This window comes from Mytilus californianus, unplaced genomic scaffold, assembly GCF_021869535.1.
Source record: "Mytilus californianus isolate M0D057914Y unplaced genomic scaffold, xbMytCali1.0.p SCAF_10, whole genome shotgun sequence".
Taxonomy (NCBI): Eukaryota; Metazoa; Mollusca; class Bivalvia; order Mytilida; family Mytilidae; genus Mytilus; species Mytilus californianus.
Genome location: NW_026262582.1, coordinates 794,181 through 817,328, shown reverse-complemented (window position 1 = coordinate 817,328; position 23,148 = coordinate 794,181). Strand labels below are relative to the sequence as shown.

The 23,148-nt window shown below is 31.1% G+C and overlaps 1 protein-coding gene across 1 annotated transcript in view; it reads left to right on the top strand.

Moving 5' to 3' along the window:
* Window positions 1-23,148, top strand: part of LOC127718635 (uncharacterized) — a 147,539-nt gene that overhangs the window by 1,062 nt on the left and 123,329 nt on the right. The gene's annotated exons all lie outside the window — the stretch shown is intronic.

Sequence of the window (23,148 nt, the reverse complement as noted above, 5' to 3'; positions counted from 1 at the left end):
AAAGTTTTTGTTAACAACACGGTACATGCTATCATACACCTTACTTACATGCTAATAATCTTCCATTTATACTGGAAAAATATTGACATCATGACAGCACAAAGTCTTGATTCAAGTATAGCAAATTTCCCATAGGGGTCATATGTGTCCCTTGCTAAACAATGACCAAGAAAGTTTTCCATACAATCTAAAGAATAAAATCATACCACATCTTCTTATTTTTTTTATATTCAGTTATTCTAATATGACGTTCTTCAAACGCTTTGAGTACACACCCATGGTAAAATATGAATATATTGTTTAGGCTGTTCCGATCATACTCCCAGGTCATATGCTTTTGTATGAATGAGCTACCCGACGTCATTGAACGATGACGTAAGAATTAAGCATTTTAGGGGAAAATGCACGATTGTAAAACCGAAAGTCATCAAAACAAGGAAACATAAACAAACGATGATAAAATGTGTTTATATAAGCCAATTTTTTTTACATATATAAGTAAAATTATCATTTAAATTCATCCAAACCTATCTAAATACGTTATTGTAAATAGTTTAACAGTTCAGTTTGCTCCGTTCTTTTTCGTCAATATAATAGTGTGTTTATTTACGGGAACGGCAAATATTTGCCTTCACCTAGAGCACTTTGATCCAAAAGAATTGCCGTATTTGTCCTATTAGAAGAGAAATAATTCAGGGGGGCTTGAATTTATACTGATTTTACCACGGGTTTACCCTTTATGCATATATTTTACCCCTCGCTATCGCTCATGGTAAAGTATTTTGCATAAAGTGCCAACCCGTGGTAAAATCAGTATGACTTCAAGCCCCCATGAATTATTTCTTAATTAACCCAATGGTTATATATACATGTATATATTACACCAAATGTATATTCATAATTACCCTAAATATCAGCACAACAATGTATATACTATATATATATCTACTGTATATTCCCCCAATTAAAAAATATGATCTGTTAATTTGCTTAAATGAAGTATTAATTTTTATTAAACCAAAAAGTTATTGAAAATCAATTCAATTCTAGATTGGATTATTTCCCTTTGATTCTGTGATGGACAGTTTATTTCATGTGCTTGAATAAGGAGAATGATAAATCATATGCAGGGGTTCAAATTAACTTTAGGCAATGGAAGGTCCAGGGCCTTTGACAAAAAAAACTAAAAGCTCCTCCTTTATTGGTAGAAGGTCCAATTTTAATTGAAATTCCAATTTCTAAAAACAGAATATGCTTACCATCATGACCATTCAAAAGCACTAATGATATCTTACTACATCAACCTCATTTTTTTTTGTGAATTTCTCAAATAAATTTTGTCAGAAAAAGGCATCTCCTTTATCCCAACACTATATGCTGTGAAAATAACACTCTGTACCTTTTTAATTGTTCTGGTTTCAATAGTTGCGGGACACACTGGCCTAACTTTGTGTCAGATAACAGCTCGACTTTGTGTTCAAACTTGGGGTCAGTTTCTTTTAACAACTGTTTTTGGCAAGATAGATGCTGGGAGGTAGTTTCATGATTTTTTAATGGGGTCAAGTTTTTTGTCCAACGAACCCCGGGGAGGGCACTTTTGTAACAGTAAATTCTGTCTGGTAGTAAAATTTGTCTGCCAGACTTTTTTCCTAGGTAATCGAGTCCGTGACCATAATTTTACTAGGAATGTAAGTCCCAGGATAATTTTTCCAAGGAAAATAAGTCCATAGCTAGTAAATTATGTCTGGCACTTATTTTCCTAGGAAAATTTTTATTTGTCAGTATTCTCAGTTTTTTTCTATGAAAAAGATTCCTTAAAAATTTCCTTTCTTTTTAAATTAATCAATATTAAAATTAAGAAAGGAACATTTGTGATTATGTTCATTATTAAAGTCTGTGATGTCAATTTTCCTATGAAAAATATTTAAAAAAACACCCATATTTTGATAAAAAAGTGAAATATTAATGTACAACTTTTAAACAATTTAAAAACATATAACAATTAAAAATTCCATTGTTTACATGTAAATTATTTCTTTCAGTACAAATTTTCCTATAAAAATAAATGACATGGACATTTCCACCTAGAAATATTGATGACATGAACATGAATTCCTAGGAAAAATAGTCTGGGGACATAAATTTCTGACATCGGACTAAATTTTATTTTAAGATTAATGCGTAACTGTAAAACAACATTAAAACATAACAATTAAAAATTCCATTGTTTACATGTAAATGATTTCTATTATTACATTTCTTATTAACTCAAAGGACATGGATGTTTTTACCTAGGAATATAAATGACCTGGACATGAATTCCTAGGAAAATTAGTCTGGGCACATAAATTTTATTAAAAGATTAATGCACAATTGTTGAACAGCATTAAAACATAAGAATTAAAAAATTCATTGTTTACATATAAATGATTTCTTTTATTACACATTTTCCTAGTAAAATAAAGGACATGGATGTTTTTACATAGGAATATTTATGACATGGACATGAATTCCTAGGAAAATTAGTCTGGGGACATAAATTACTGACATCGGACTAAATATATTAGTAAATTTGTAACCATGGACTTCTTAAACTAGTAATATTTGTCTGCTTGGACACATTTTACCTGGACTAATTTATCTCTCACACTTTCCCTTTCACTGTGTGTGGGATAAATCCAGCCAAGGACGATAAACCTTCCAATGGGGCAAACATTTACGTTCTCTCTTTTCCTGTCATAATTTTGGTCTTTAGTCAGATCCTGTCTTTCGGGCTGTGTTTCATCAATCAGCCCTGCTGTATCACCCGTTTCATCAGGTTTTCTTTTGGAAGAGGTCACCCAAAAACCAAAACAACTCATACTGTTTTATACTAGTTATTTTTTAATATTAAATATATTCTCAAGTTCCCCAATAAGGCCAATATCTTGTACGACGACCAGTCACGTGACTGCACTTATCAATTGTGAAGAATTTATGCAAAAACATAAATATCCTTTCAGTAAAGATACATGTATATTATAAGATTAAATTTATACTAGATTTTTATATTTTTTGTTCCAAATTCTTTTGTAAATTTTTTAACCTGCAAAAATACAAAAGTCCATCAGGTGTAACTAACTATCGGCAGGAAGATCCAAAACTGTAAATGGGAGGTCATGGAACCAGGGACCACAACTAATTTGAACCCCTGCATATGTGATTTTAAATCAGCATGAATACTAATTGGATTACTGTCTACTCTTTGATTTGAGAAAGTTTTTTAAAATCCAATACTTTAGTAATTTTAGCTGTTTGCAACTTACCTAAACTAGTCATTTACAGATGTACTGACACTTAACTGACCACTTGGATTGATTGTTATGATGACAGGATAGGCAGTGCCTCAAAATGGCTTTACAACAAGGGGTAGAAAAACTGTTGCTTTACCTGTGAGGCTGTTTCAGTTTGAAAATTATACATTTTCCCTTGGCAAACTTAGTTCATGTCTGTTATGCCTATAATTGCTCACACCTACTTCATTTGAACTCTGGAAGATAGTTGTCTCATTGATAATCATAACACATCTCCTTATTTTTATAGCAAACACTAAGGTTGCTAGTATCTTCATTATTTAAACTCTGGTGGATAGTTGTCTCAATGGCAATCATACCACTTCTTCTTATTTTTATTGGGCATATTTTAGAACTCCACAGGTTTTACATCCACTCATCTAACAATTATGTAAATGACTTTTGGTTAAAAGTAAGAAACTAAAGAAATAAAATTTACATGTATCCCAAGCATATACTGGTTACCTTCCTTTGACTTTTCACCTTTTTGGCAGATGTGCTGTGTCTAGATAAAGATATCTAAAACTGAGATACATGTTTTTTACTTACCAATGGTAATGATACAAGTTTATACATTTTGTATTTATTTTATTTTGCAATGGTGAGTTGGTGTATTTTGACTTTTCCAGCAGCTATTCTTAGTAGTGAATAATTGTCTACCGTCAGATAACTTTCAGACACTATATAAATAGTATGCCATTCTTTATCCATCATTCTTACCCATCATTCTGCCTCAGAAGTAGGTCCGTGAAGGACAGAAACTGGTCTTTCTATGAATCATCACCAGGCCCTGTTAATTATGTTTATTGACAATACCTACATGACCTACTTTTTCTTTGCTATTCTCAGTCATTTTTGTCGAGCCTTCGACTTTTGTCGAAAAAGCGAGACATAGCGATCCTACATTCCGTCATCGTCGGCGGCGGCGGCGTCCACAAATATTCACTCTGTGGTTAAAGTTTTTGAAATTTTAATAACTTTCTTAAACTATCCTGGATTTCTACCAAACTTGGACAGAAGCTTGTTTATGATCATAAGATAGTATCCAGAAGTAAATTTTGTAAAAAAAAAATTCCATTTTTTCCGTATTTTACTTATAAATGGACTTAGTTTTTCTGCCAGGAAACATTACATTCACTCTGTGGTTAAAGTTTTTGAAATTTTAATAACTTTCTTAAACTATCCTGGATTTCTACCAAACTTGGAAAGAACCTTGTTTATGATCATAAGATAGTATCCAGAAGTAAATTTTGTAAAAAAAAAATTCCATTTTTTCCGTAATTTACTTATAAATGGACTTAGTTTTTCTGCCAGTTAACATTACATTCACTCTGTGGTTAAAGTTTTTAAAATTTTAACAACTCTTAAACTATCCTGGATTTGTACCAAACTTGGACAGAAGCTTGTTTCTGATTAAAAGCTAGTATCTAGAATGAAATTTTGTTAAAATTTTGTTCCATTTTTCCCGTGTTTTACTTATAAATGGACTTAGTTTTTCTTCCAGTTAACATTACATACAGTCTGCAGTTTAAGTTTTTAAAACATTTATTAGATTCATAAACTATCCTGGATTTTTACCAAACTTGGACAGAAGCTACTTACAATCAAAAGATAGTATAGAGAGGAATATTTTTATTAATTTTTTTCCTCTTTTTTGTTGAGCCTGTGATTAACAGCAAAAGTAGGCGAGACACTGGGTTCCGCGGAACCCTTACGAATTTTTGTATACCAAAAACTAAATGATTGTATGGTGCTACATGTATCCATGTAGAATCCAGTGTCACGATGTCTTTTTTTGTGGAATTTTATGTTGTTGGTTTGCTGTCTCAAATTTTTATCTTACTTTTATAGACTTTTACTGATCAGAATAATGCCAACAAAACTTAATTATAGATATGCTGTCAAAATCAAAAGCTGGTTATTTTGGTGTTGTGTTATTTTGGTTTTGTGTTATATTGGTGTTGTGTTATTTTGGTGTTGTGTTTCATTAAGAGGGTATGAAATATACATGATGACATGGAACTTTTAAAATAGCAAAAAGCACATGTCTTAAGGGGTATAAATCGATTGTCAGGTCTCAATTGTTTTATTCAAAATGTTGAATAAAATTTGTTTATAAATGCAGTTGGACAAAATACCACATTTTAACTAGTGTTTACTTATCTCTTTAAGTTTTTTCTGCTTTCTGGTTGGGTTGTCTCTTTGACACCTTCACAGTTTCCATTTTCTATTCTTTTCAAAAAAGAACTTGCATAAAGTCAAAGGTCAATTAGATTTGACTGATTAGATAATTGACCAAGAAGAAAGTTAAACCTTTTATGGGTCTATTTAATATAATTAGAGTCAAGGGCTTAGAATCTGATCAATCTGTGTAAATGGCCTAATATCAAAAGTCAAGGACTCTTTAAATTTTTCACAAAAAAATTTACAACAAAACTTATACTGTAAATTCAGAAATTATTGCGATGTTTTTCTTATTGCGAAAAATGCGACAGGGTTATAATCGCAATAATTTAAACTCGCATTTTGAAATTTTTTATATGAATTAAATAGGATTTTTCTCAATATCACAAAAATTAAAATTGCATTTTAGTCTAAAATGACAAAATCGCAATAATAAATGCACGCAATAATTTCTGAAATTACAGTAGTTAAAATGTTCATGAATTAAGAGTGTTTTTTCTAATAAGGTTTTTTGGTGGAATTGATGGCAGGGGCTTATAATCTGAAATTTTTTTTAATGGCCTAACTATCAAAAGTCAGTGGCTTAAAATCTGAACAATTTGTTTAAATGGCCTAAATCTTTGATCATCTTAAAAATACATATTGACTTATTAAATCTGTGTAGATAGTGATAGCATTGTGTTAATCAAATCGTTTTTCAGACATACCTTTGTAGATATGAAACTGACGTCTTTTTATGTGAAATCCATATTGTCAGACATGTAAGGTAGATCTAACTTCAAGTTAAATTAGTTAGAGGATTTAATCAACGTCTTGTGTCAGATTTCACTACTGGACATTCAGGTCAGTTTTTTTTAATGGCATTGGAGGATTTTTTTATCCTTATAAGTTTATCTCTGAATTTTAAATATATTAATCTTTAGTTAGATTTTCTGTTATTTAAGTAATTAAAAGCATGTTTTCACAGCTGAATTTTGGCAAAATTCGTTTGAAAGAGGATTTAATCAAGTCTTGTGTTAGATTTCATTACTGAAATTTAGGTTAGTTTTTTTTTATGGAATTGTTTTAATGTTTTATCCTTGTAATTTATATTTGAACTTCTAGTACGTTGGGGTTTGTTAGATTTTCAGTTATTAAGCTATTCAATAGCATGTTTTCACAGCTGAATTTTGGCTAAAATGAATAACTCACAGCCTTAACCAGCCCATTGTCAGATTTCATTACTGGAATTCAGGTTACCAGTAGTTTTTTTTATGGAAATGTTTGATTCTTTTTATTCTTGAAATTTATATTTCAACTTCAATTGTGTTAGGGTCTAGTTAGATTTTCTGTTTTTTAAGCTATTCAAAGCATATTTTCACAGCTGAAATTTGACCAAAACTAATTGCTCAGCCTTAACCAGCTCATAAAAATAACAAGTGTCAAAATTTTGAAATGACCAAGGATTTATTCTTATATATGCAATAGTAGTTTTCATTATGAAAAATATATAAAGCTCAATGTTTAACAAGTTATTAATTGTTTGTAATATACATTTAGACTAGTTGTAAATTAATTAAACAGAGAGTCTTAGAGAATTGACATAAATCAATGGAAGATGACAGTAGCTATTGAGTTATTAGTTACCCAGATTTCCTAACCCTTCCAGATCATTAATATAATTTGTAGCATCTTAATTCGTTAGATTTAGTTACAGCTTATAGATATAATATGAGCGGTGTCTGTTAGAAATCGACCTTATGCAAGTGTACATATATATACATGTACATGTATAAGTGTTAGATTGATTTTGGAACATTTAAATACGATATAAAAGATGAATTTTGGTCTATTTTGTAGGGTTCATAAATCAACTCAATTTTAAAACAGTTACAGACTTTGCATAGAATTTTTTTCAACCCGAAATAAGTTAACAGATGTATTGAATGTGGATTTCTATCTGATGCAGCTCATATAATACATGTAATAGATTACTGGTAGTTTGGTAAAATAGAATAAGATTAACATGCAACAAACAGAGCTCTACAAATGTTATAATCTGTATTCTTATAATCCGTAGACTTATCCTAATACATAAATAAGCCTCCATAAATCTTCTTTTATTATATTTTACAGTCATTTGAAACTAGAAATTTAATGAGGTGTTTTAATCTTGGAAGTAATTTCATATTTAAAGATATTCTAATGTATTTCCATAAAATCATTTTATTAGAATTAAGCTGACTCATTTAAGAATACACCAAGTTTATGAGTGGGTAAAGTGAGTGTACATAGTAATCTGATTGGGACTAAAGTTTGAAATTCAGTTAAACGTTTTCCACTATGAAGGAATACCTGCGTTATTTATTGTAAACTGCTTTCACAATTTTTTTTTACCACTGGGATTAGTTGTAAGATAATCTGAAATATTCATGAAAAATTAGTATTTTTTTCTTGTCACCTTTTTTCTGTTGCCACTAGTGGAGCAGAAAATATGTATTTTTCTAGATCATCTGTGGACCCCTCTCTGGTAGTTAAGATTGTACAAACCAAACCCCATAAACTTAGTTTGTACAATCTTTAGTTCTGTTTGAAGTGTTTTGTGGACCCCTCTCTGGTAGTTTATGGGGTTTGGTTTGTACAATCTTTACTTCTTTTTGAAGTGTTTTGTGGACTGTTGTTGGTGTTTCTTTGTTATCTTCCATTAGCATGATCATTAGGTCATAGGATGTCAGTTTTCATAACTTATGTATTTTAGTTTCAGTTGAGTACACGCAGAGGAAACTAAATATTGAATATGATTTACAAAAATTCCACTCTAGAAAATATTTAAATGTATGAATGGAAAAAGAAATATTTGTTTGGAAGTTAATTTAAATTTTACACTAAGTTTTCATAAGGATTTAAAACATAATTTCTCGGTCAACATATCTGGAAGATTTCTTAATGAGTTCTAGCACACAATGAAATGAATATAGAAAATTAGTATATTAAAAAGTCCTAAATATTTGTTTAAGGCCACTAAATTGAAAACAACGTTCAAACCTATATTTGCGTTGGATAAAAACCGCAATTTTTATACGTGTGCATGCAAAACAAATTTCTTGGTAGAGGGGTCTAAATACAGCACAAACAACATTTTCCAAAAGACTAAAACAGTGAAAAAGTATATTTTAACAAAACGCATTTGACTAGCAGGTCGAACAACGGATGTTCTTAAACCCTGCTGACTGCCATTGGCGATTGCCAAATAAACGGTACACCAGATGTAACAAAATGGATCTTAACTATTAACTGAATACCAAACAGAAAACAATAAACTTGCGGGAAAGATGGTATACCTCAAACAAAAGGTGCAAAAATTAGTACACCATATCCAGATTATATATATGTGCTTAACCTGAAACAATTTGAAAGTTTGTGTATATTGAGATTTTTATTTGGCCTATTATAAAGTGTCCTTGTTTGGGAAATTGATTGCCGAAATCACTAAGCCTTGTGTAAAATAAGCTGTCAGACATTTAATATGGGTAGCAATTTATTAAAGTTGTTGACAATTAAAAGTATTATGGAGATAAGACACTTCAAGTTATAATAGTGAACGCCATAATTACCTTTGGATAACGGGGAAAACTTAAATAATTTAAAATTTAGGAGATCTGATAAGGTTTATCTTCTGTTTAAATTTGAATTTAAAAGTAAACCCTATTTTGGCTAAGTGAGCAGTTATGGTGATAATTATCCATTTCATTCATGATTTTGGGATAAATGGCACCAGTTAAAAAATTGAGGACTGTAATTTGTTTACAGCAATTGTTGTTTCTGGTATCTACATTGAAGGGAGATTACTCTTCTTGTGTGTAACTACAACATTCATTATTTTCTTTACAAAGGGAGGTAAGTCATATAGATAATAGATAATAGAGAACACTTATAATTTTATAAAAAGAGAGCTTCAAATGAAAAAATCCCCTATAATTTCAAGCAGCGCAATATTAAAATCAGGGTGAGGTACCTATGAATATGACCAACTTAAAGTTTCTAAATAGTCCGTCTGCTGTAGGACACTGTGGATTCAATAAGCTGTTTTAGAATCTAATGCATTCTGGGTAATATTTTCAAAAGTGTACACCAAAACTTTGTGATTGGGTATTAAAGTTCCAAAAAATGGAAATTTAGCGAATAATGTGTCGTCATCATCATTTTTTGGTACAAACACTGAGATTACCCATAATCCTTTATATCCTGTCATGGTGAAATATGGTTGTTGGATAATAATTTACATGGGATACTTGATGAAATAATTTTTTTTTATACATTTATAGGACAAAATGATGAAACCAAGAAATTAGGTACTCATAAAATTTCAATATTATTTTTCTAACTAAGAAAATTGATACCTCTAAATAAAAAAATCAACTATATTATTATGTCAGATATCTGCATTTAAAATTTGTTTATAAACTAAGGTTAATATATAAGACCTTTCAATATATACAGAGAAAAAATCCTGGTGTGAGGCATTTACATTGTTTAACTTTTAGCATGTGCCATGATTTACATGTTATTCTATGGGATTATATAAATGTAGGTTCAAGGTTTTACGATTTATATGTGTCTACCTGAATATTTGGTCTAACCTATTGAAGGTTATTTAGAGAAATATGTATCTTACCATAGTCTAGTGTCAATCATCTCGGAATAAAAATGTTCATGTAGGGGAGATAACTTTTGATACAGTCTGTTTACATATTCATGTAGGAGTGATAACTTTTGATACAGTATGTTTACATATACATGTAGGAGTGATAACTTTTGATACAGTATGTTTACATATACATGTAGGAGTGATAACTTTTGATACAGTATGTTTACATATACATGTAGGGGAGATAACTTTTGATTCAGTATGTTTACATATTCATGTAGGGGAGATCACTTTTGATACAGTATGTTTACATATTCATGTAGGGGAGATAACTTTTGATACAGCATGTTTACATAAACATGTAGGGGAGATAACTTTTGATACAGCATGTTTACATATATATATATGTAAGGAATATAACTTTTGATACATGTTTACATATACATGTAGGGGAGATAACTTTTGATACCGTATGTATACATATACATGTAGGGAGATAACTTTTGATACAGTATGTTTACATATACATGTAGGGGAGATAACTTTTGATACATGTTTACATATACATGTAGGAGTGATAACTTTTGATACAGTATGTTTACATATACATGTAGGGGAGCTAACTTTTGATACAGTATGTTTACATATACATGTAGGGGAGATAACTTTTGATACAGTATGTTTACATATACATGTAGGAGTGATAACTTTTGATACAGTATGTTTACATATTCATGTAGGGGAGATAACTTTTGATACAGCATGTTTACATAAACATGTAGGGGAGATAACTTTTGATACAGCATGTTTACATATATATATATGTAAGGAAAATAACTTTTGATACATGTTTACATATACATGTAGGGGAGATAACTTTTGATACCGTATGTATACATATACATGTAGGGAGATAACTTTTGATACAGCATGTTTACATATATACATTTTGGGGAGATAACTGATACATGTAGGGGAGATAACTTTTGATACAGTATGTTTACATCTATATGTAGGGGAGATAACTTTTGATACAGTATGTTTACATATACATGTAGGGGAGATAACTTTTGATACAGTATGTTTACATATACATGTAGGGGAGATAACTTTTGATACAGTATGTTTACATATACATGTAGGAGTGATAACTTTTGATACAGTATGTTTACATATACATGTAGGAGAGATAACTTTTAATACAGTTTGTTTACATATACATGTAGGGGAGATAACTTTTGATACAGTATGTTTACATATACATGTAGGAGTGATAACTTTTGATACAGTACGTTTACATATACATTTAGGGGAGATAACTTTTGATACAGTATGTTTACATATACATGTAGGGGAGATAACTTTTGATACATGTTAACATGTAGGAGTGATAACTTTTGATACAGTATGTTTACATATACATGTAGGGGAGATAACTTTTGATACAGTATGTATACATATACATGTAGGGGAGATAACTTTTGATACAGTATGTTTACATATACATGTAGGGGAGATAACTTTTGATACAGTATGTTTACATATACATGTAGGGGAGATAACTTTTGATACATGTTTACATATACATGTAGGAGTGATAACTTTTGATACAGTATGTTTACATATACATGTAGGGGAGCTAACTTTTGATACAGTATGTTTACATATACATGTAGGGGAGATAACTTTTGATACAGTATGTTTACATATACATGTAGGAGTGATAACTTTTGATACAGTATGTTTACATATACATGTAGGAGTGATAACTTTTGATACAGTATGTTTACATATACATATAGGGGAGATAACGTTTGATACAGTATGTTTACATATACATGTAGGGGAGATAACTTTTGATACAGTATGTTTACATATACATGTAGGGGAGATAACTTTTGATACATGTTTACATATATATATATATATACTTTCATTCCAGTATATCATATTGATAAGTATATCTAGATACATGATATACGTATACAATGTGAATGTTTGTTAATTTTGAATTTTATATGTTTCTTAATGTTATCATTGGTATGTCATGTTTGTCTTGATAACAATTCGAAATTTGGATTCAACACCAATGAATAATATAATTTGATTTGATTTGTAGAATTCTTGGTACATGAAATGCACTGAATTGTGTTTCTTTTTCACACTTGTGTGTTAACTTTTATTCCTTTCGAAATGAATCCCTCACGAAAATATGTAGTAGGGTTTTTATTCTGGTGTAATTTGTCCAAAAGATCAGATTCACTGTTACATGTAGAGGTATATCAACGATGTAAAGAGAGAAAACTTTCCCATGTTGTATGACTGTTACATGTAGAGGTATATCAATGATGTAAAGAGAGAAAACTTTCCCATGTTGTATGACTGTTACATGTAGAGGTATATCAATGATGTAAAGAGAGAAAACTTTCCCATGTTGTATGACTGTTACATGTAGAGGTATATCAATGATGTAAAGAGAGAAAACTTTCCCATGTTGTATGACTGTTACATGTAGAGGTATATCAATGATGTAAAGAGAGAAAACTTTCCCATGTTGTATGACTGTTACATGTAGAGGTATATCAACGATGTAAAGAGAGAAAACTTTCCCATGTTGTACGACTGTTACATGTAGAGGTATATCAACGATGTAAAGAGAGAAAACTTTCCCATGTTGTATGACTGTTACATGTAGAGGTATATCAATGATGTAAAGAGAGAAAACTTTCCCATGTTGTACCAATTCTTTACATATCTTGCATGTCTGTTTTCTCCATTCTATCTTATGTTTTACATATTTTTGTTAATCTGTTTTATATTAAAGGATTACAATTGTATTGATATGCTAGGAATTCACCAAACATGACAGATCTGTATTGAGATAGCAGTGCAATCTTCTGCAAGTGATTAATAGTTCACATCTGGTCCTTAAATACCAACCTGTATAGCTTTTTGGGTGGATCTATTCCATAGATAATTGTCTATGTATCCTGCATCTATTTCTTGGTGCGTCCTGTCCACAAAAAGTAGACTATGTATTCTGCATCTCTATCTGGTTGGGTCCTGTCCACAAAGAGTAGACGATATATTCTGCATCTCTATCTGGGTGGGTCCTGTCCACAAGGAATAGACGATATATCTTGCATCTGTGTTGTGTCAAGGGAGGAACTATTATAGTATATATATATATATTATATAATACATGTATAGTCAATAGAGATTTCATGCAAAGTTGTTAATTTTCTGATCTTTTCTAAGGATTTTTGATAATTTCTATGAGCTGCAACATCTGGTTAAGTTCAATAATGCTGTAGATTTTCAGTAGCAGTGTTCTCAGGCCTTCTGAGAAGATACAAAGAACCTCTTTCATTTAGAAAAAAAAAGAAGATACTTAGATCTGAAGCCTTTAAGAATTATAAAACAAAGAAGGATACACTGACAATTAATGTATTGATACTGCTGGTAGTATGTGTGGTGTATTCACTGTAGGTGACATAAGGGATTGTACATCTATAAATATGATGTACTAGGAGCACTGAGTCAGTCAATGCAGACTGACATGATGAGCAGTATTTGATGACTGAGTCTGAAGACTGATAGCTACATGCTGAGAGTTATTCTGACAATTTTCTAAGACTCATACTAAGGGAATGTCTGAAGATAAAAGTACACATTATTAATGTAAACTTGCTGCTGTCAAGACTTCTCTCTTTTATGTCTGATGAAGGTAATCAAGATTGCTGCCAGATAGTAGTTGACTCTCTCTCTCTCTCATCAGTTGTTGGACCTGTTAGTCAAATGCGTTTTGTTAAAATATATTTTTTCACTCTTTTGGTCTTTTGGAAAATGTTGTTTGTGCTGTATTTAGACCCCTCTACAACGAAATTTGTTACATGCACACGTATAAAAATTACGGTTTTTATCCAACACAATCATAGGTTTGAACGTTGTTTTCAATTTAGACTTGTATATATATATATATATTATCAGTTTTTTTTTGTAGATTTACTTTGTGTTTCATCCTCTGTATTTTTAGTGGTTTAGAGAATTTTGTTCGACAATGAGACCATGTTTAATGTTGCTTTGTTTTAACTTAAAAGCTGTTTTTGATAATACAATATGAGGCTTTCACCTTGAGTTTTATGTGATAAATAGCTACACTCCCCCTCCCCCACTATGATGGCTTTCACCTTGAGTTTTGTGTGATGAATAGCTACACTCCCCCTCCCCCCACTATACTTGAAAGCCTTGATGGCTTTCACCTTGAGTTTTGTGAGATAAGTAGCTTAACGTCAGAAATGTTAATGTCTTATCAAGATTTGCACAACAGTAAATTAATATCTTAGTTACCTAGCTATCAATAGAAATCTATTTTTATGCTGCATATTTTTTTTTTGCAATTTCTGTTTCTATTGGGGTAAAAAATGGGTGATATCTTTTTGTTATAAGTTACTATCAATTCGTTTGATGTGTTTTGTCATTTGATTTTGCCATGTGATTAGGGACTTTCCGATTGAATTTTCCTCGGAGTTCAGTATTTTTGTGATTTTACTTTTTACTACAATCAGTCTACCCTGGCTAATATTTTCCACAATTTCATTTTTATAATATTGCATCTGTAAGTTAACAAATGTTTGTGGAAAATAGAAGTTACTTTTGAAGTTATTATGTATGAAAGAAGACTTGGGGTAGGTGTAAAAAAAGATATAAAAAAATAGATTGATCACAGCATGATGTTAACATTTAAAGGGTAATTTGTCAAAAAAAGGAAAAATTGAAGTTATGTTCTTTTTCTATAAATAAACATATTAATAGAAGTGTAAAATACAATTTATTAAAAATAAATGATTGTTTGTTGCCCAACATTAACATGGGATTGACTCTGGAAATAAGTCTGATCACAATGTTTGTAAAAAATACTTTTTTTTAGTTTTTCCATATCAATAAGGTAGCAAGGCAAATCTGTTTTTACATTTAATTATTTTTAACATGTTAATATAGTTTTAACTCTCATTGCTTTTGAATAGACTCATTTTCATATGAATATTTTGTTATGGTTCTGGTTAAAATTCCTGGATGACCTTGGTAAAATGGTTGGTGGTGGCTGCTGCCCTTAGGGTGGCATAAATTATTATTATTATATTTAGTTTAAGAAACTGCAATATTAACAAACTCATTTCCAGTATGCAAGCAGTAAATGCAACTTTATGCAAATCTAAAGGTTTTGCACTTTTAAAGATTTTATGAAATTCAGGGGAGATAACTTGAAAATCTGACTTCGTAACTTTAGTTTACAGACAGTAAATTAAAACAGTAAATGTTCAGGGGAGATAACTGGAATATCTGACTTCATAACTTTATCTAACAGACAGTGAATTAAAACAGGAAATGTTAAAATCCTACCACATAAAGAAGGTTATTTTAGTACAGATCTGACTACTAATACTATAACAAGTCTCAGGCCAAAGGTCATATGTTCTACGAGATTCCCCTGTAGGCCCTCCGGAAACTCAAAAGTGTTTATCTTAGCGAGATTTGAAGATTTCACTTATAAAAATTTGTGAGTCAGAACTGTTTAATAAGATAACTTCTGTACAAATGTGGAATAGGTTGATTGATTCTAAATTAAATATTTAAATTATTATTTTTAATTTACCTGGAAGTGCATCAAAAAATATTAAATTACCTGTGGATCATACCTATATCAGGTAACTTTGTAATTGCTTAAGATTTTTACAGATAACCTGGAAAATAAATATTTATCTTAGAATTCAATTTTCTGAAGTGCATTTCACTTTACAAGATAGTTGATAAACATCTGATTTGAAGGCATTTATACAAGATTTACGTACATATACATTGTTTTTTGTTTTGATTTTGATTTGGACTCAAGATTTGTATTTGTTGGCGGGGAAATTGAAAGTAGCAAATCTTAATTAAAAGTTAATTGATATACACAGGTAGGAAATAGATGGTTAATGAGAATTTGTAATAGAAGTAATATTCACAAATCTTTGAAAAAATCATGTTTGATAATAGTTGTATAGGTTTAATGGTGCAGGAAGGAATTACAGGTGTTAAAATTAGATAACTGTATGTTCTCTGCCTCTGGCCCTCTGATAGAGATTAACATCTTGTATCTTGTACATAACATTTGGAAAGTTCATTTTCCCTCAAAACTACTTTAATTTTTTTCTTTTTCGTAAATAGATATCATTCTCAATCAAGAGCATTTTATTGTAATAAGATTTTTTTGAATGTTTTAGACTGAAAATTAATGATTTTTTTCTTTAGTCCTGTATGTTGTCAAATGTTCAGATAAATAATGTATAATTTTGAATGTAAATCTTGTTTACTAATATCCTTGTATTATTCTAGGTATTAATTTAAGCAATAAAGATAACAATTTAATTGATTTCAGAAAAATTTATTAAACTCTACTGGAAGAACATTGCTTTCTCAATCACAATTCTTCATTTTTGATTTTTTTTATGGTTGAGAATCCATCAAAATTAATTAATTTACATTAATTAATTGATGTATTTATTCTCATTACATTTATAGATAATTTAATAGTAAACAAATGTTAAAGTTTGTGATATATATTTTATAACACTCACATAAACTACAATAAATTTATAAAACTCAAACCTGCAAAATTTATAATCCTGACTTCTTTTGTTATGTTTATTGATGTTGGACATTTACATTTAAGTGAGTCACATATGGTTTTAAAGTACTGTCTTTGGCACTTAATTGAAATATTTATAACATTTCATTTGGCTTAAGGATGTTCGCTCCTCTTGTTTTTGATGTTTTTGTCAGATATTTGGAATCCTTTTGTTTTATCCATGTAGTGTCATTAAAAATTTTGCCCGCTAACCCCTACATTTCTTTTCATAATTTTATTACATATAGTTTAAAAAGTCATATTTTGAAAATCGTATAAAATTCTTGTTATTTTTTCATTGTTTTTGAGAGAAAAAAAATGTGCCAATGTTAAATGTATGAAAAATCTAAAGAGGATCATTTCCCGCCAAATTTTCAATGGCTTATATCTCGAAAACAAGCACACAGACCAATCCTTTTTTTTCTTCTTGCTTTTTTAGTTCCTTTTTTTATATACTATCAATCTATAACAGTCTTTTAAAAAGCCTGTCATTTTAAAACAGAGTAGCGAACATCCTTAATTGTAAAGTCAAGTGTACAATTGAATGAGGCTCTTCAGGTGATGATACATACAGGGGCACATCCGAAAGACGGTCCCCCCCTCTTTAAAAACCATGACTACTAAAAAAAGATGGTTTAGGTTTAAAGTATAAAAAGTATCATAGTTGCTACAAGATCATCAGGGATCTCCATGGATGAAAATGAACGATGGAGGAACTTTCACCAAGACAAAACCCAGCGTCTACGGCGTGGCGTGATCGAAAGTATTTCATTACTTTCATTTCCATGTAAGGAAAGGAGAACAGGCTGATATATTGCTTATTTCATTTATTTTCTTATAAAATAACCAATATTTTCATTAATTGTCATTAGTAACAATTCCAATGCAAAGCCTGCATGGCTCCCCCTTAGTCAAGAATGACCACAAGCTGTCCTTCGGTTCCCACATCGTTTTCTTGCTATTTAGGTAATTGTATAGGGCTAAAAAATCTGGGGAATCTTTTTCTCACTGTCAAATTCAGAAGTCATGAACCAGTATCAACCGCTTGCAGCATCAACAACAAGAAGTTTCGTACCTGTTTTGTAAAACGCTGAAGAAAAGATTTGGAGGGCAAACGTTTTCAACTTAAAAGGTTTTAATGACTTTAAATAGCAAATTTCATAGTAATATACTGTGCAACATGCATCTTTTGATTCTGAATGTAAACTGGAAAACCGGATGTATCAATTTGATTGTAAACGTCGAAATGAATTCGTTACTACGATACGAAATTTCTTCAGATTATCAAGTTGCAGTTAATATTCATCTATTTACTTTTAAACTTGTAAAGTGATTCAATATTATCGGTAATTGCTGTACTCGTGCTATTTTGCATGAAATTATGTTCTGTTTTACTGTGCACCATCATAAAACAGGTCATGGAGATCCCTGGATCATGCACCAATTAAAAATCTATTAATGGTAGTTTAAAGTACTGTACATAGGACTGAATGAGTTGGCTGGACCACTTCCTTTCAGACTTACTAAGGCTTCAAGGTCTACCATAATTCTGGTCTGAAAAAAAATTACACCTTGTAAACACCATGATGTGATTATCTTTGGACCACTATTTACCTGTGATATAGGGAAGCACCTGTTATATACATATTTCCTTATAAGATAATATCTGTATAATGGATGTCAGAGAAAAAGGTAGATATTATGTAATACATATATATGTAAATTGTTTACTACTTATTCATTATATTTAATTTGCTGTATATATAATTTGTCATTTTTACAGAGATGATATATATTGTGGGAAGATACTACTTAACAAAGCAATTTTAGAAAAGCATGAGTGCCAGTGTTGGTTATTTCCTGTTCAAAATTTTAACACTATTTTTTTGGTTTTTAAGGCAATGATCAAACAAAAAAATCGTCATTGGGCTTAATTTGCCATTATATTATATATTTCTTATACACATAACAGCAAAATAAAAGAAAATTGATTGAAATGTGAAGAAAGTAGTCTTATGACCAAGTTAAGGATTGTAGTGGTTTTGTTTGTAAGGATAGCTTCAATCATGTGCAATACATATGTATATGTTTATTTATAAGATTTGTTGGTATTAGGACAATTTTATTTAAATTTAAAGATTAGGTTTAAAGAATATATACACTATAAAAAGACATATGTATATACTTATTTCTAAGATTTTTTAGTATAAGGACAATATACAATATAAACACAATATTGTGGTCCAGGCCTTGTTGTCAGACTTGCTACCTTTCTATATGTTTTGGTCCAAGGTGTCATTGTATTGGTCTAGAACAAGGATAGGTCATACAAGTTAGATTTTTTCAGCGATAAATATTACAAGATACACCAGAAACTATATGAATAGACAATCTCCAATCCACGTCTGATGGACGTATTTTCAATACAATTCACCTGTATAGAGTGGAAATGCTTTCTTATCATGATTTATGGCTGTATACTGATTCAATGCATTTTGTATACCTTACACTTCGTTAACTTTAAATGATAATTATTTTTTTCCTCGTCATTTTTCGGTTATTTAAGTACAGGTCTATTAGACGGAGGGTGTGTTATTACAGACCAAACCGATGTCAGCTCGAGTTTGAGTTCCATTGTTTGTTTATATAGTGAATTGTATACATTTTAATTTGATGTGAAATTATATGTAAATTGTCATTTTCCAGACAAATTTAGTTTCTGTGTCAGTTTTCATTGGATTTAATTACGCTTGAGTCAGCAATTTTATTGGATTATTGGATTATTTGATTATTGAATACCAGTAAATAAAAGTGATGACAATTATATTCTTGGATGATTTAACTATACTATAAGAAATTATTGTTTATGTGAGTATATCAGTATACCTGTCATGGGCTTGTTAGTAACTGAGGGTCCACACATCCTCCTCTATGATTGGACCTGTTAGTAACAGAGGGTCCACACATCCTCCTCTATGATTAAGCCTGTTAATAACAGGTTCCACACATCCTCCTCTATGATTGGACCTGTTAGTAACAGAGGGTCCACACATCCTCCTCTATGATTAAGCCTGTTAGTAACAGGGTCCACACATCCTTCTCTATGATTGGGACTGTTATTAACAGGGTCCACACATCCTCCTCTATGAGTGGGCCTGTTAGTAACAGGGTCCACACATCCTCGTCTATGAGTGGGTCTGTTGGTAACTGATGGTCCACACATCCTCCTCTATGATTAGGCCTGTAAGTAACTGAGGGTCCACACATCCTCCTCTTTGAGTGGGCCTGTTAGTAACAGGGTCCACACATCCTCCTCTATGAGTGGGCCTGTTGGTAACAGGGTCCACACATCCTCGTCTATGAGTGGGCCTGTTAGTAACTAAGGGTCCACACATCCTCCTCTATGAGTGGGCCTGTTAGTAACAGGGTCCACACATCCTCCTCTATGAGTGGGCCTGCTGGTTACAGGGTCCACACATCCTCGTCTATGATTGGGCCTGTTAGTAACTGAGGGTCTACACATCCTCCTCTATGAGTGGGCCTGTTAGTCAAAGGGTCCACACATCCTCCTCTATGAGTGGGCCTGTTAGTAACAGGGCCCACACATCCTCGTCTATGAGTGGTCGAGTGTCTTCATTTCTGCATTCTTAACTGTTTTAGGCTATATTTCTCCTATAATTTATGAGGGTCTGGATGGGGGTTCTTCATTCCTGCATTCTTAACCGTTTTAGGCTATATTTCTACTTTATTTTATTGTTTTTGGTCTATTTTTCTCTATTCCAATATATTCTAGATAATTTTTTGGCACTTTTTTTTCTTTTTCTGGTGATTTTTTTCTTCTTTTTTTGCTAATTATTATCAATTGTGTAATGTTACCCCATTGAAATAGACAGTCCTATGACTTAGGGTAGACTGGCATTTTTATATGCTAATAAACTGAAGGTCCTTAGTCTTTCCAATTATTACTATATTCCTTTTCTCCAATGTCTAGATCTTTCTTTCTTTCCTTTCCAACTATCTTTTCTCCCACTTTGATTTCATTTAATCCTTTGTTCTATTATGCTCAGTAACAAAAAGATCAATTTTGATACATTGTATCTATTAAAATTAAAAGAATTATAAATAATAAATTGAACATTTCTGCCAATTAGATACTTATCAATATAAGGTCTCATAACAGGAACAAAACTGATTGAGTACTTATCTCTAAGTGCTAAATGTTGATCTTCAACTGAAGGAAGAGGTTCTACTAGAAATATACCACTTCCCTTTCTAAACAAATTTATCCAAATGATAGTACTGTGATTGACAGGAAGAATAAGGCTTCAAGTGAAAAATTTGCTCCGTCGAATATTAAGCATTATTAATCAAACAAAATTAAAAGACGAACAATTAGACGAACAAAAAGACGAATAATTAAACGAATAATTAGACGCACGCTTACTGTAACATATAGATCCATACAGAAGACTGGATGTAAAGTAATACTGATTTAGGCCACCCGTAAAAACTTCTTTGTTTGAAGTTTCCTACCCTTGCCTTGTAGGGTTGGGTAGGTATAGGAAGAAATTTTGTCATTTTTTTTGGCCAACAACTTAAGCTACATGTTTTAGACAAGAAAACAATGTAAGAGCAGGAAAAAATCTATAAAAAAAAAATTTGAAACGATTTGTGTCATAAAATGTTAAGGGTAGGTTGCTTTTTAGGTGGGTAGGGAAGCAACATCAAACAATCTAAATTTTATTTTTGGCCTTAAAGCAAATTATAGTTAAACATTCAATTTTGGCAAATTATTACATTTTCATATAAAAAAGCAATAATAGATGTTTAAGATTAAAAAACTCTCATTTCTTTACAACACAAGTTAACAAAGGAGCCTATCAAATATTGTTGCTTTAAAATAAATTCATAACACGTATCATTAGATAAATATAGAGAACCGATGATATTCGAAAGGTATGAGTTTATTTCTAAAATTTCAAGTTGCCAATAGACGACTTTGGAACTATTGCACTTTCCCGTACATTGCCTACGTCACAATGCTTATGATATTACTTCATAGTAGAAACCCATTGTTCGATGACATCGTTTACGTTGATTGACCTCAGGTCAACCGATGTAACTCATTCATAAAAAACAACTCGAGATTGGTGTATTATAAATTATATTTTTATTAAAAATAACACCTTTAATATTGAGGGTCTCTTTCACCTGTCATTGAAGAAATCTGTTAAATCATTTTTGTAGAGTAAAATTAGAAATAATTCATCAAAGAAAGTGTATGATTTGTAATTCATTAACATGACTATATATATCCCTTCATTAACATGACTATATATATCCCTTCATTAACATGACCTTATAATATATATCCCCTTCATTGAAACATTTAATCTTCATTCAAGTCATAAGTTGGCTTTAATTGAATGGGAGAAAAATTTTGTAAAATAATATTTCCTGCTTTTAAGCGTAACATTGCATGGAGAAAATGATTACCGGACTTAATAGTTCAGTTCATTTGAAACATAAGTACACAATAGTACTTAATCCTTTAACCAGACATTTATAAAGGTGAGAGAGATTTGTACCTTACTATTTACCTGTTAGCAGAATCTCCTTAGTTCAGGTGAGACATTTTTATCTTGGTTTCCTTAAAATCTGTCCGTAGGGGGTCTGACCTGTGTCAGAGTTAACTTGATCTCTATCATTGTTTTTATTAATGAAATTTGACTTGTTTAGCTTCTCTGTATCATAACTTGTCCTAGAAAGATCACCCTGTGAGTGTACACCTGTTTACGAATTAGATTATGTCTTTTTTACCCATTTATTGGCATTGTAAAATGATAAAGGATTATTGATAAATCGAAATGTAGGGTAATATGTCAAAGAGACAGCAACACAACAGCAACAATAACCTATAAGACAACATACTACAGTAGTAACTACACTAGGTCAATGTCAAGGTCAAAGTAACAATTTGTAAACTGAGGTTGGGGCAAAATTTTGGTTTCTGGGCTGCATCTTTTGAACCATATGTCCAACATTCACCTTACTTAGCTTGAGAATGTCCTTTGGAAATAACAGGACTACTGTAATATTTTGGGTCAGTTGGTCAAAGGTCAAGGTTAAGGTCACAATACCTTTTTTCCACAACTGTCAGCAGACTGGAGAGTCTCCATCACTAAAACCTCAAAATGAGTACCCATCTCTACAAAGATTAGTACTCAGCTTATTTACTTCTAGAATTTTCACAAGATTTGTTTTGAATTGACTGTCAATATCTGTTTCTCTCTTGAGAATGAATATTTGTTAAGATGTAAGAAAATGTTTGTGTG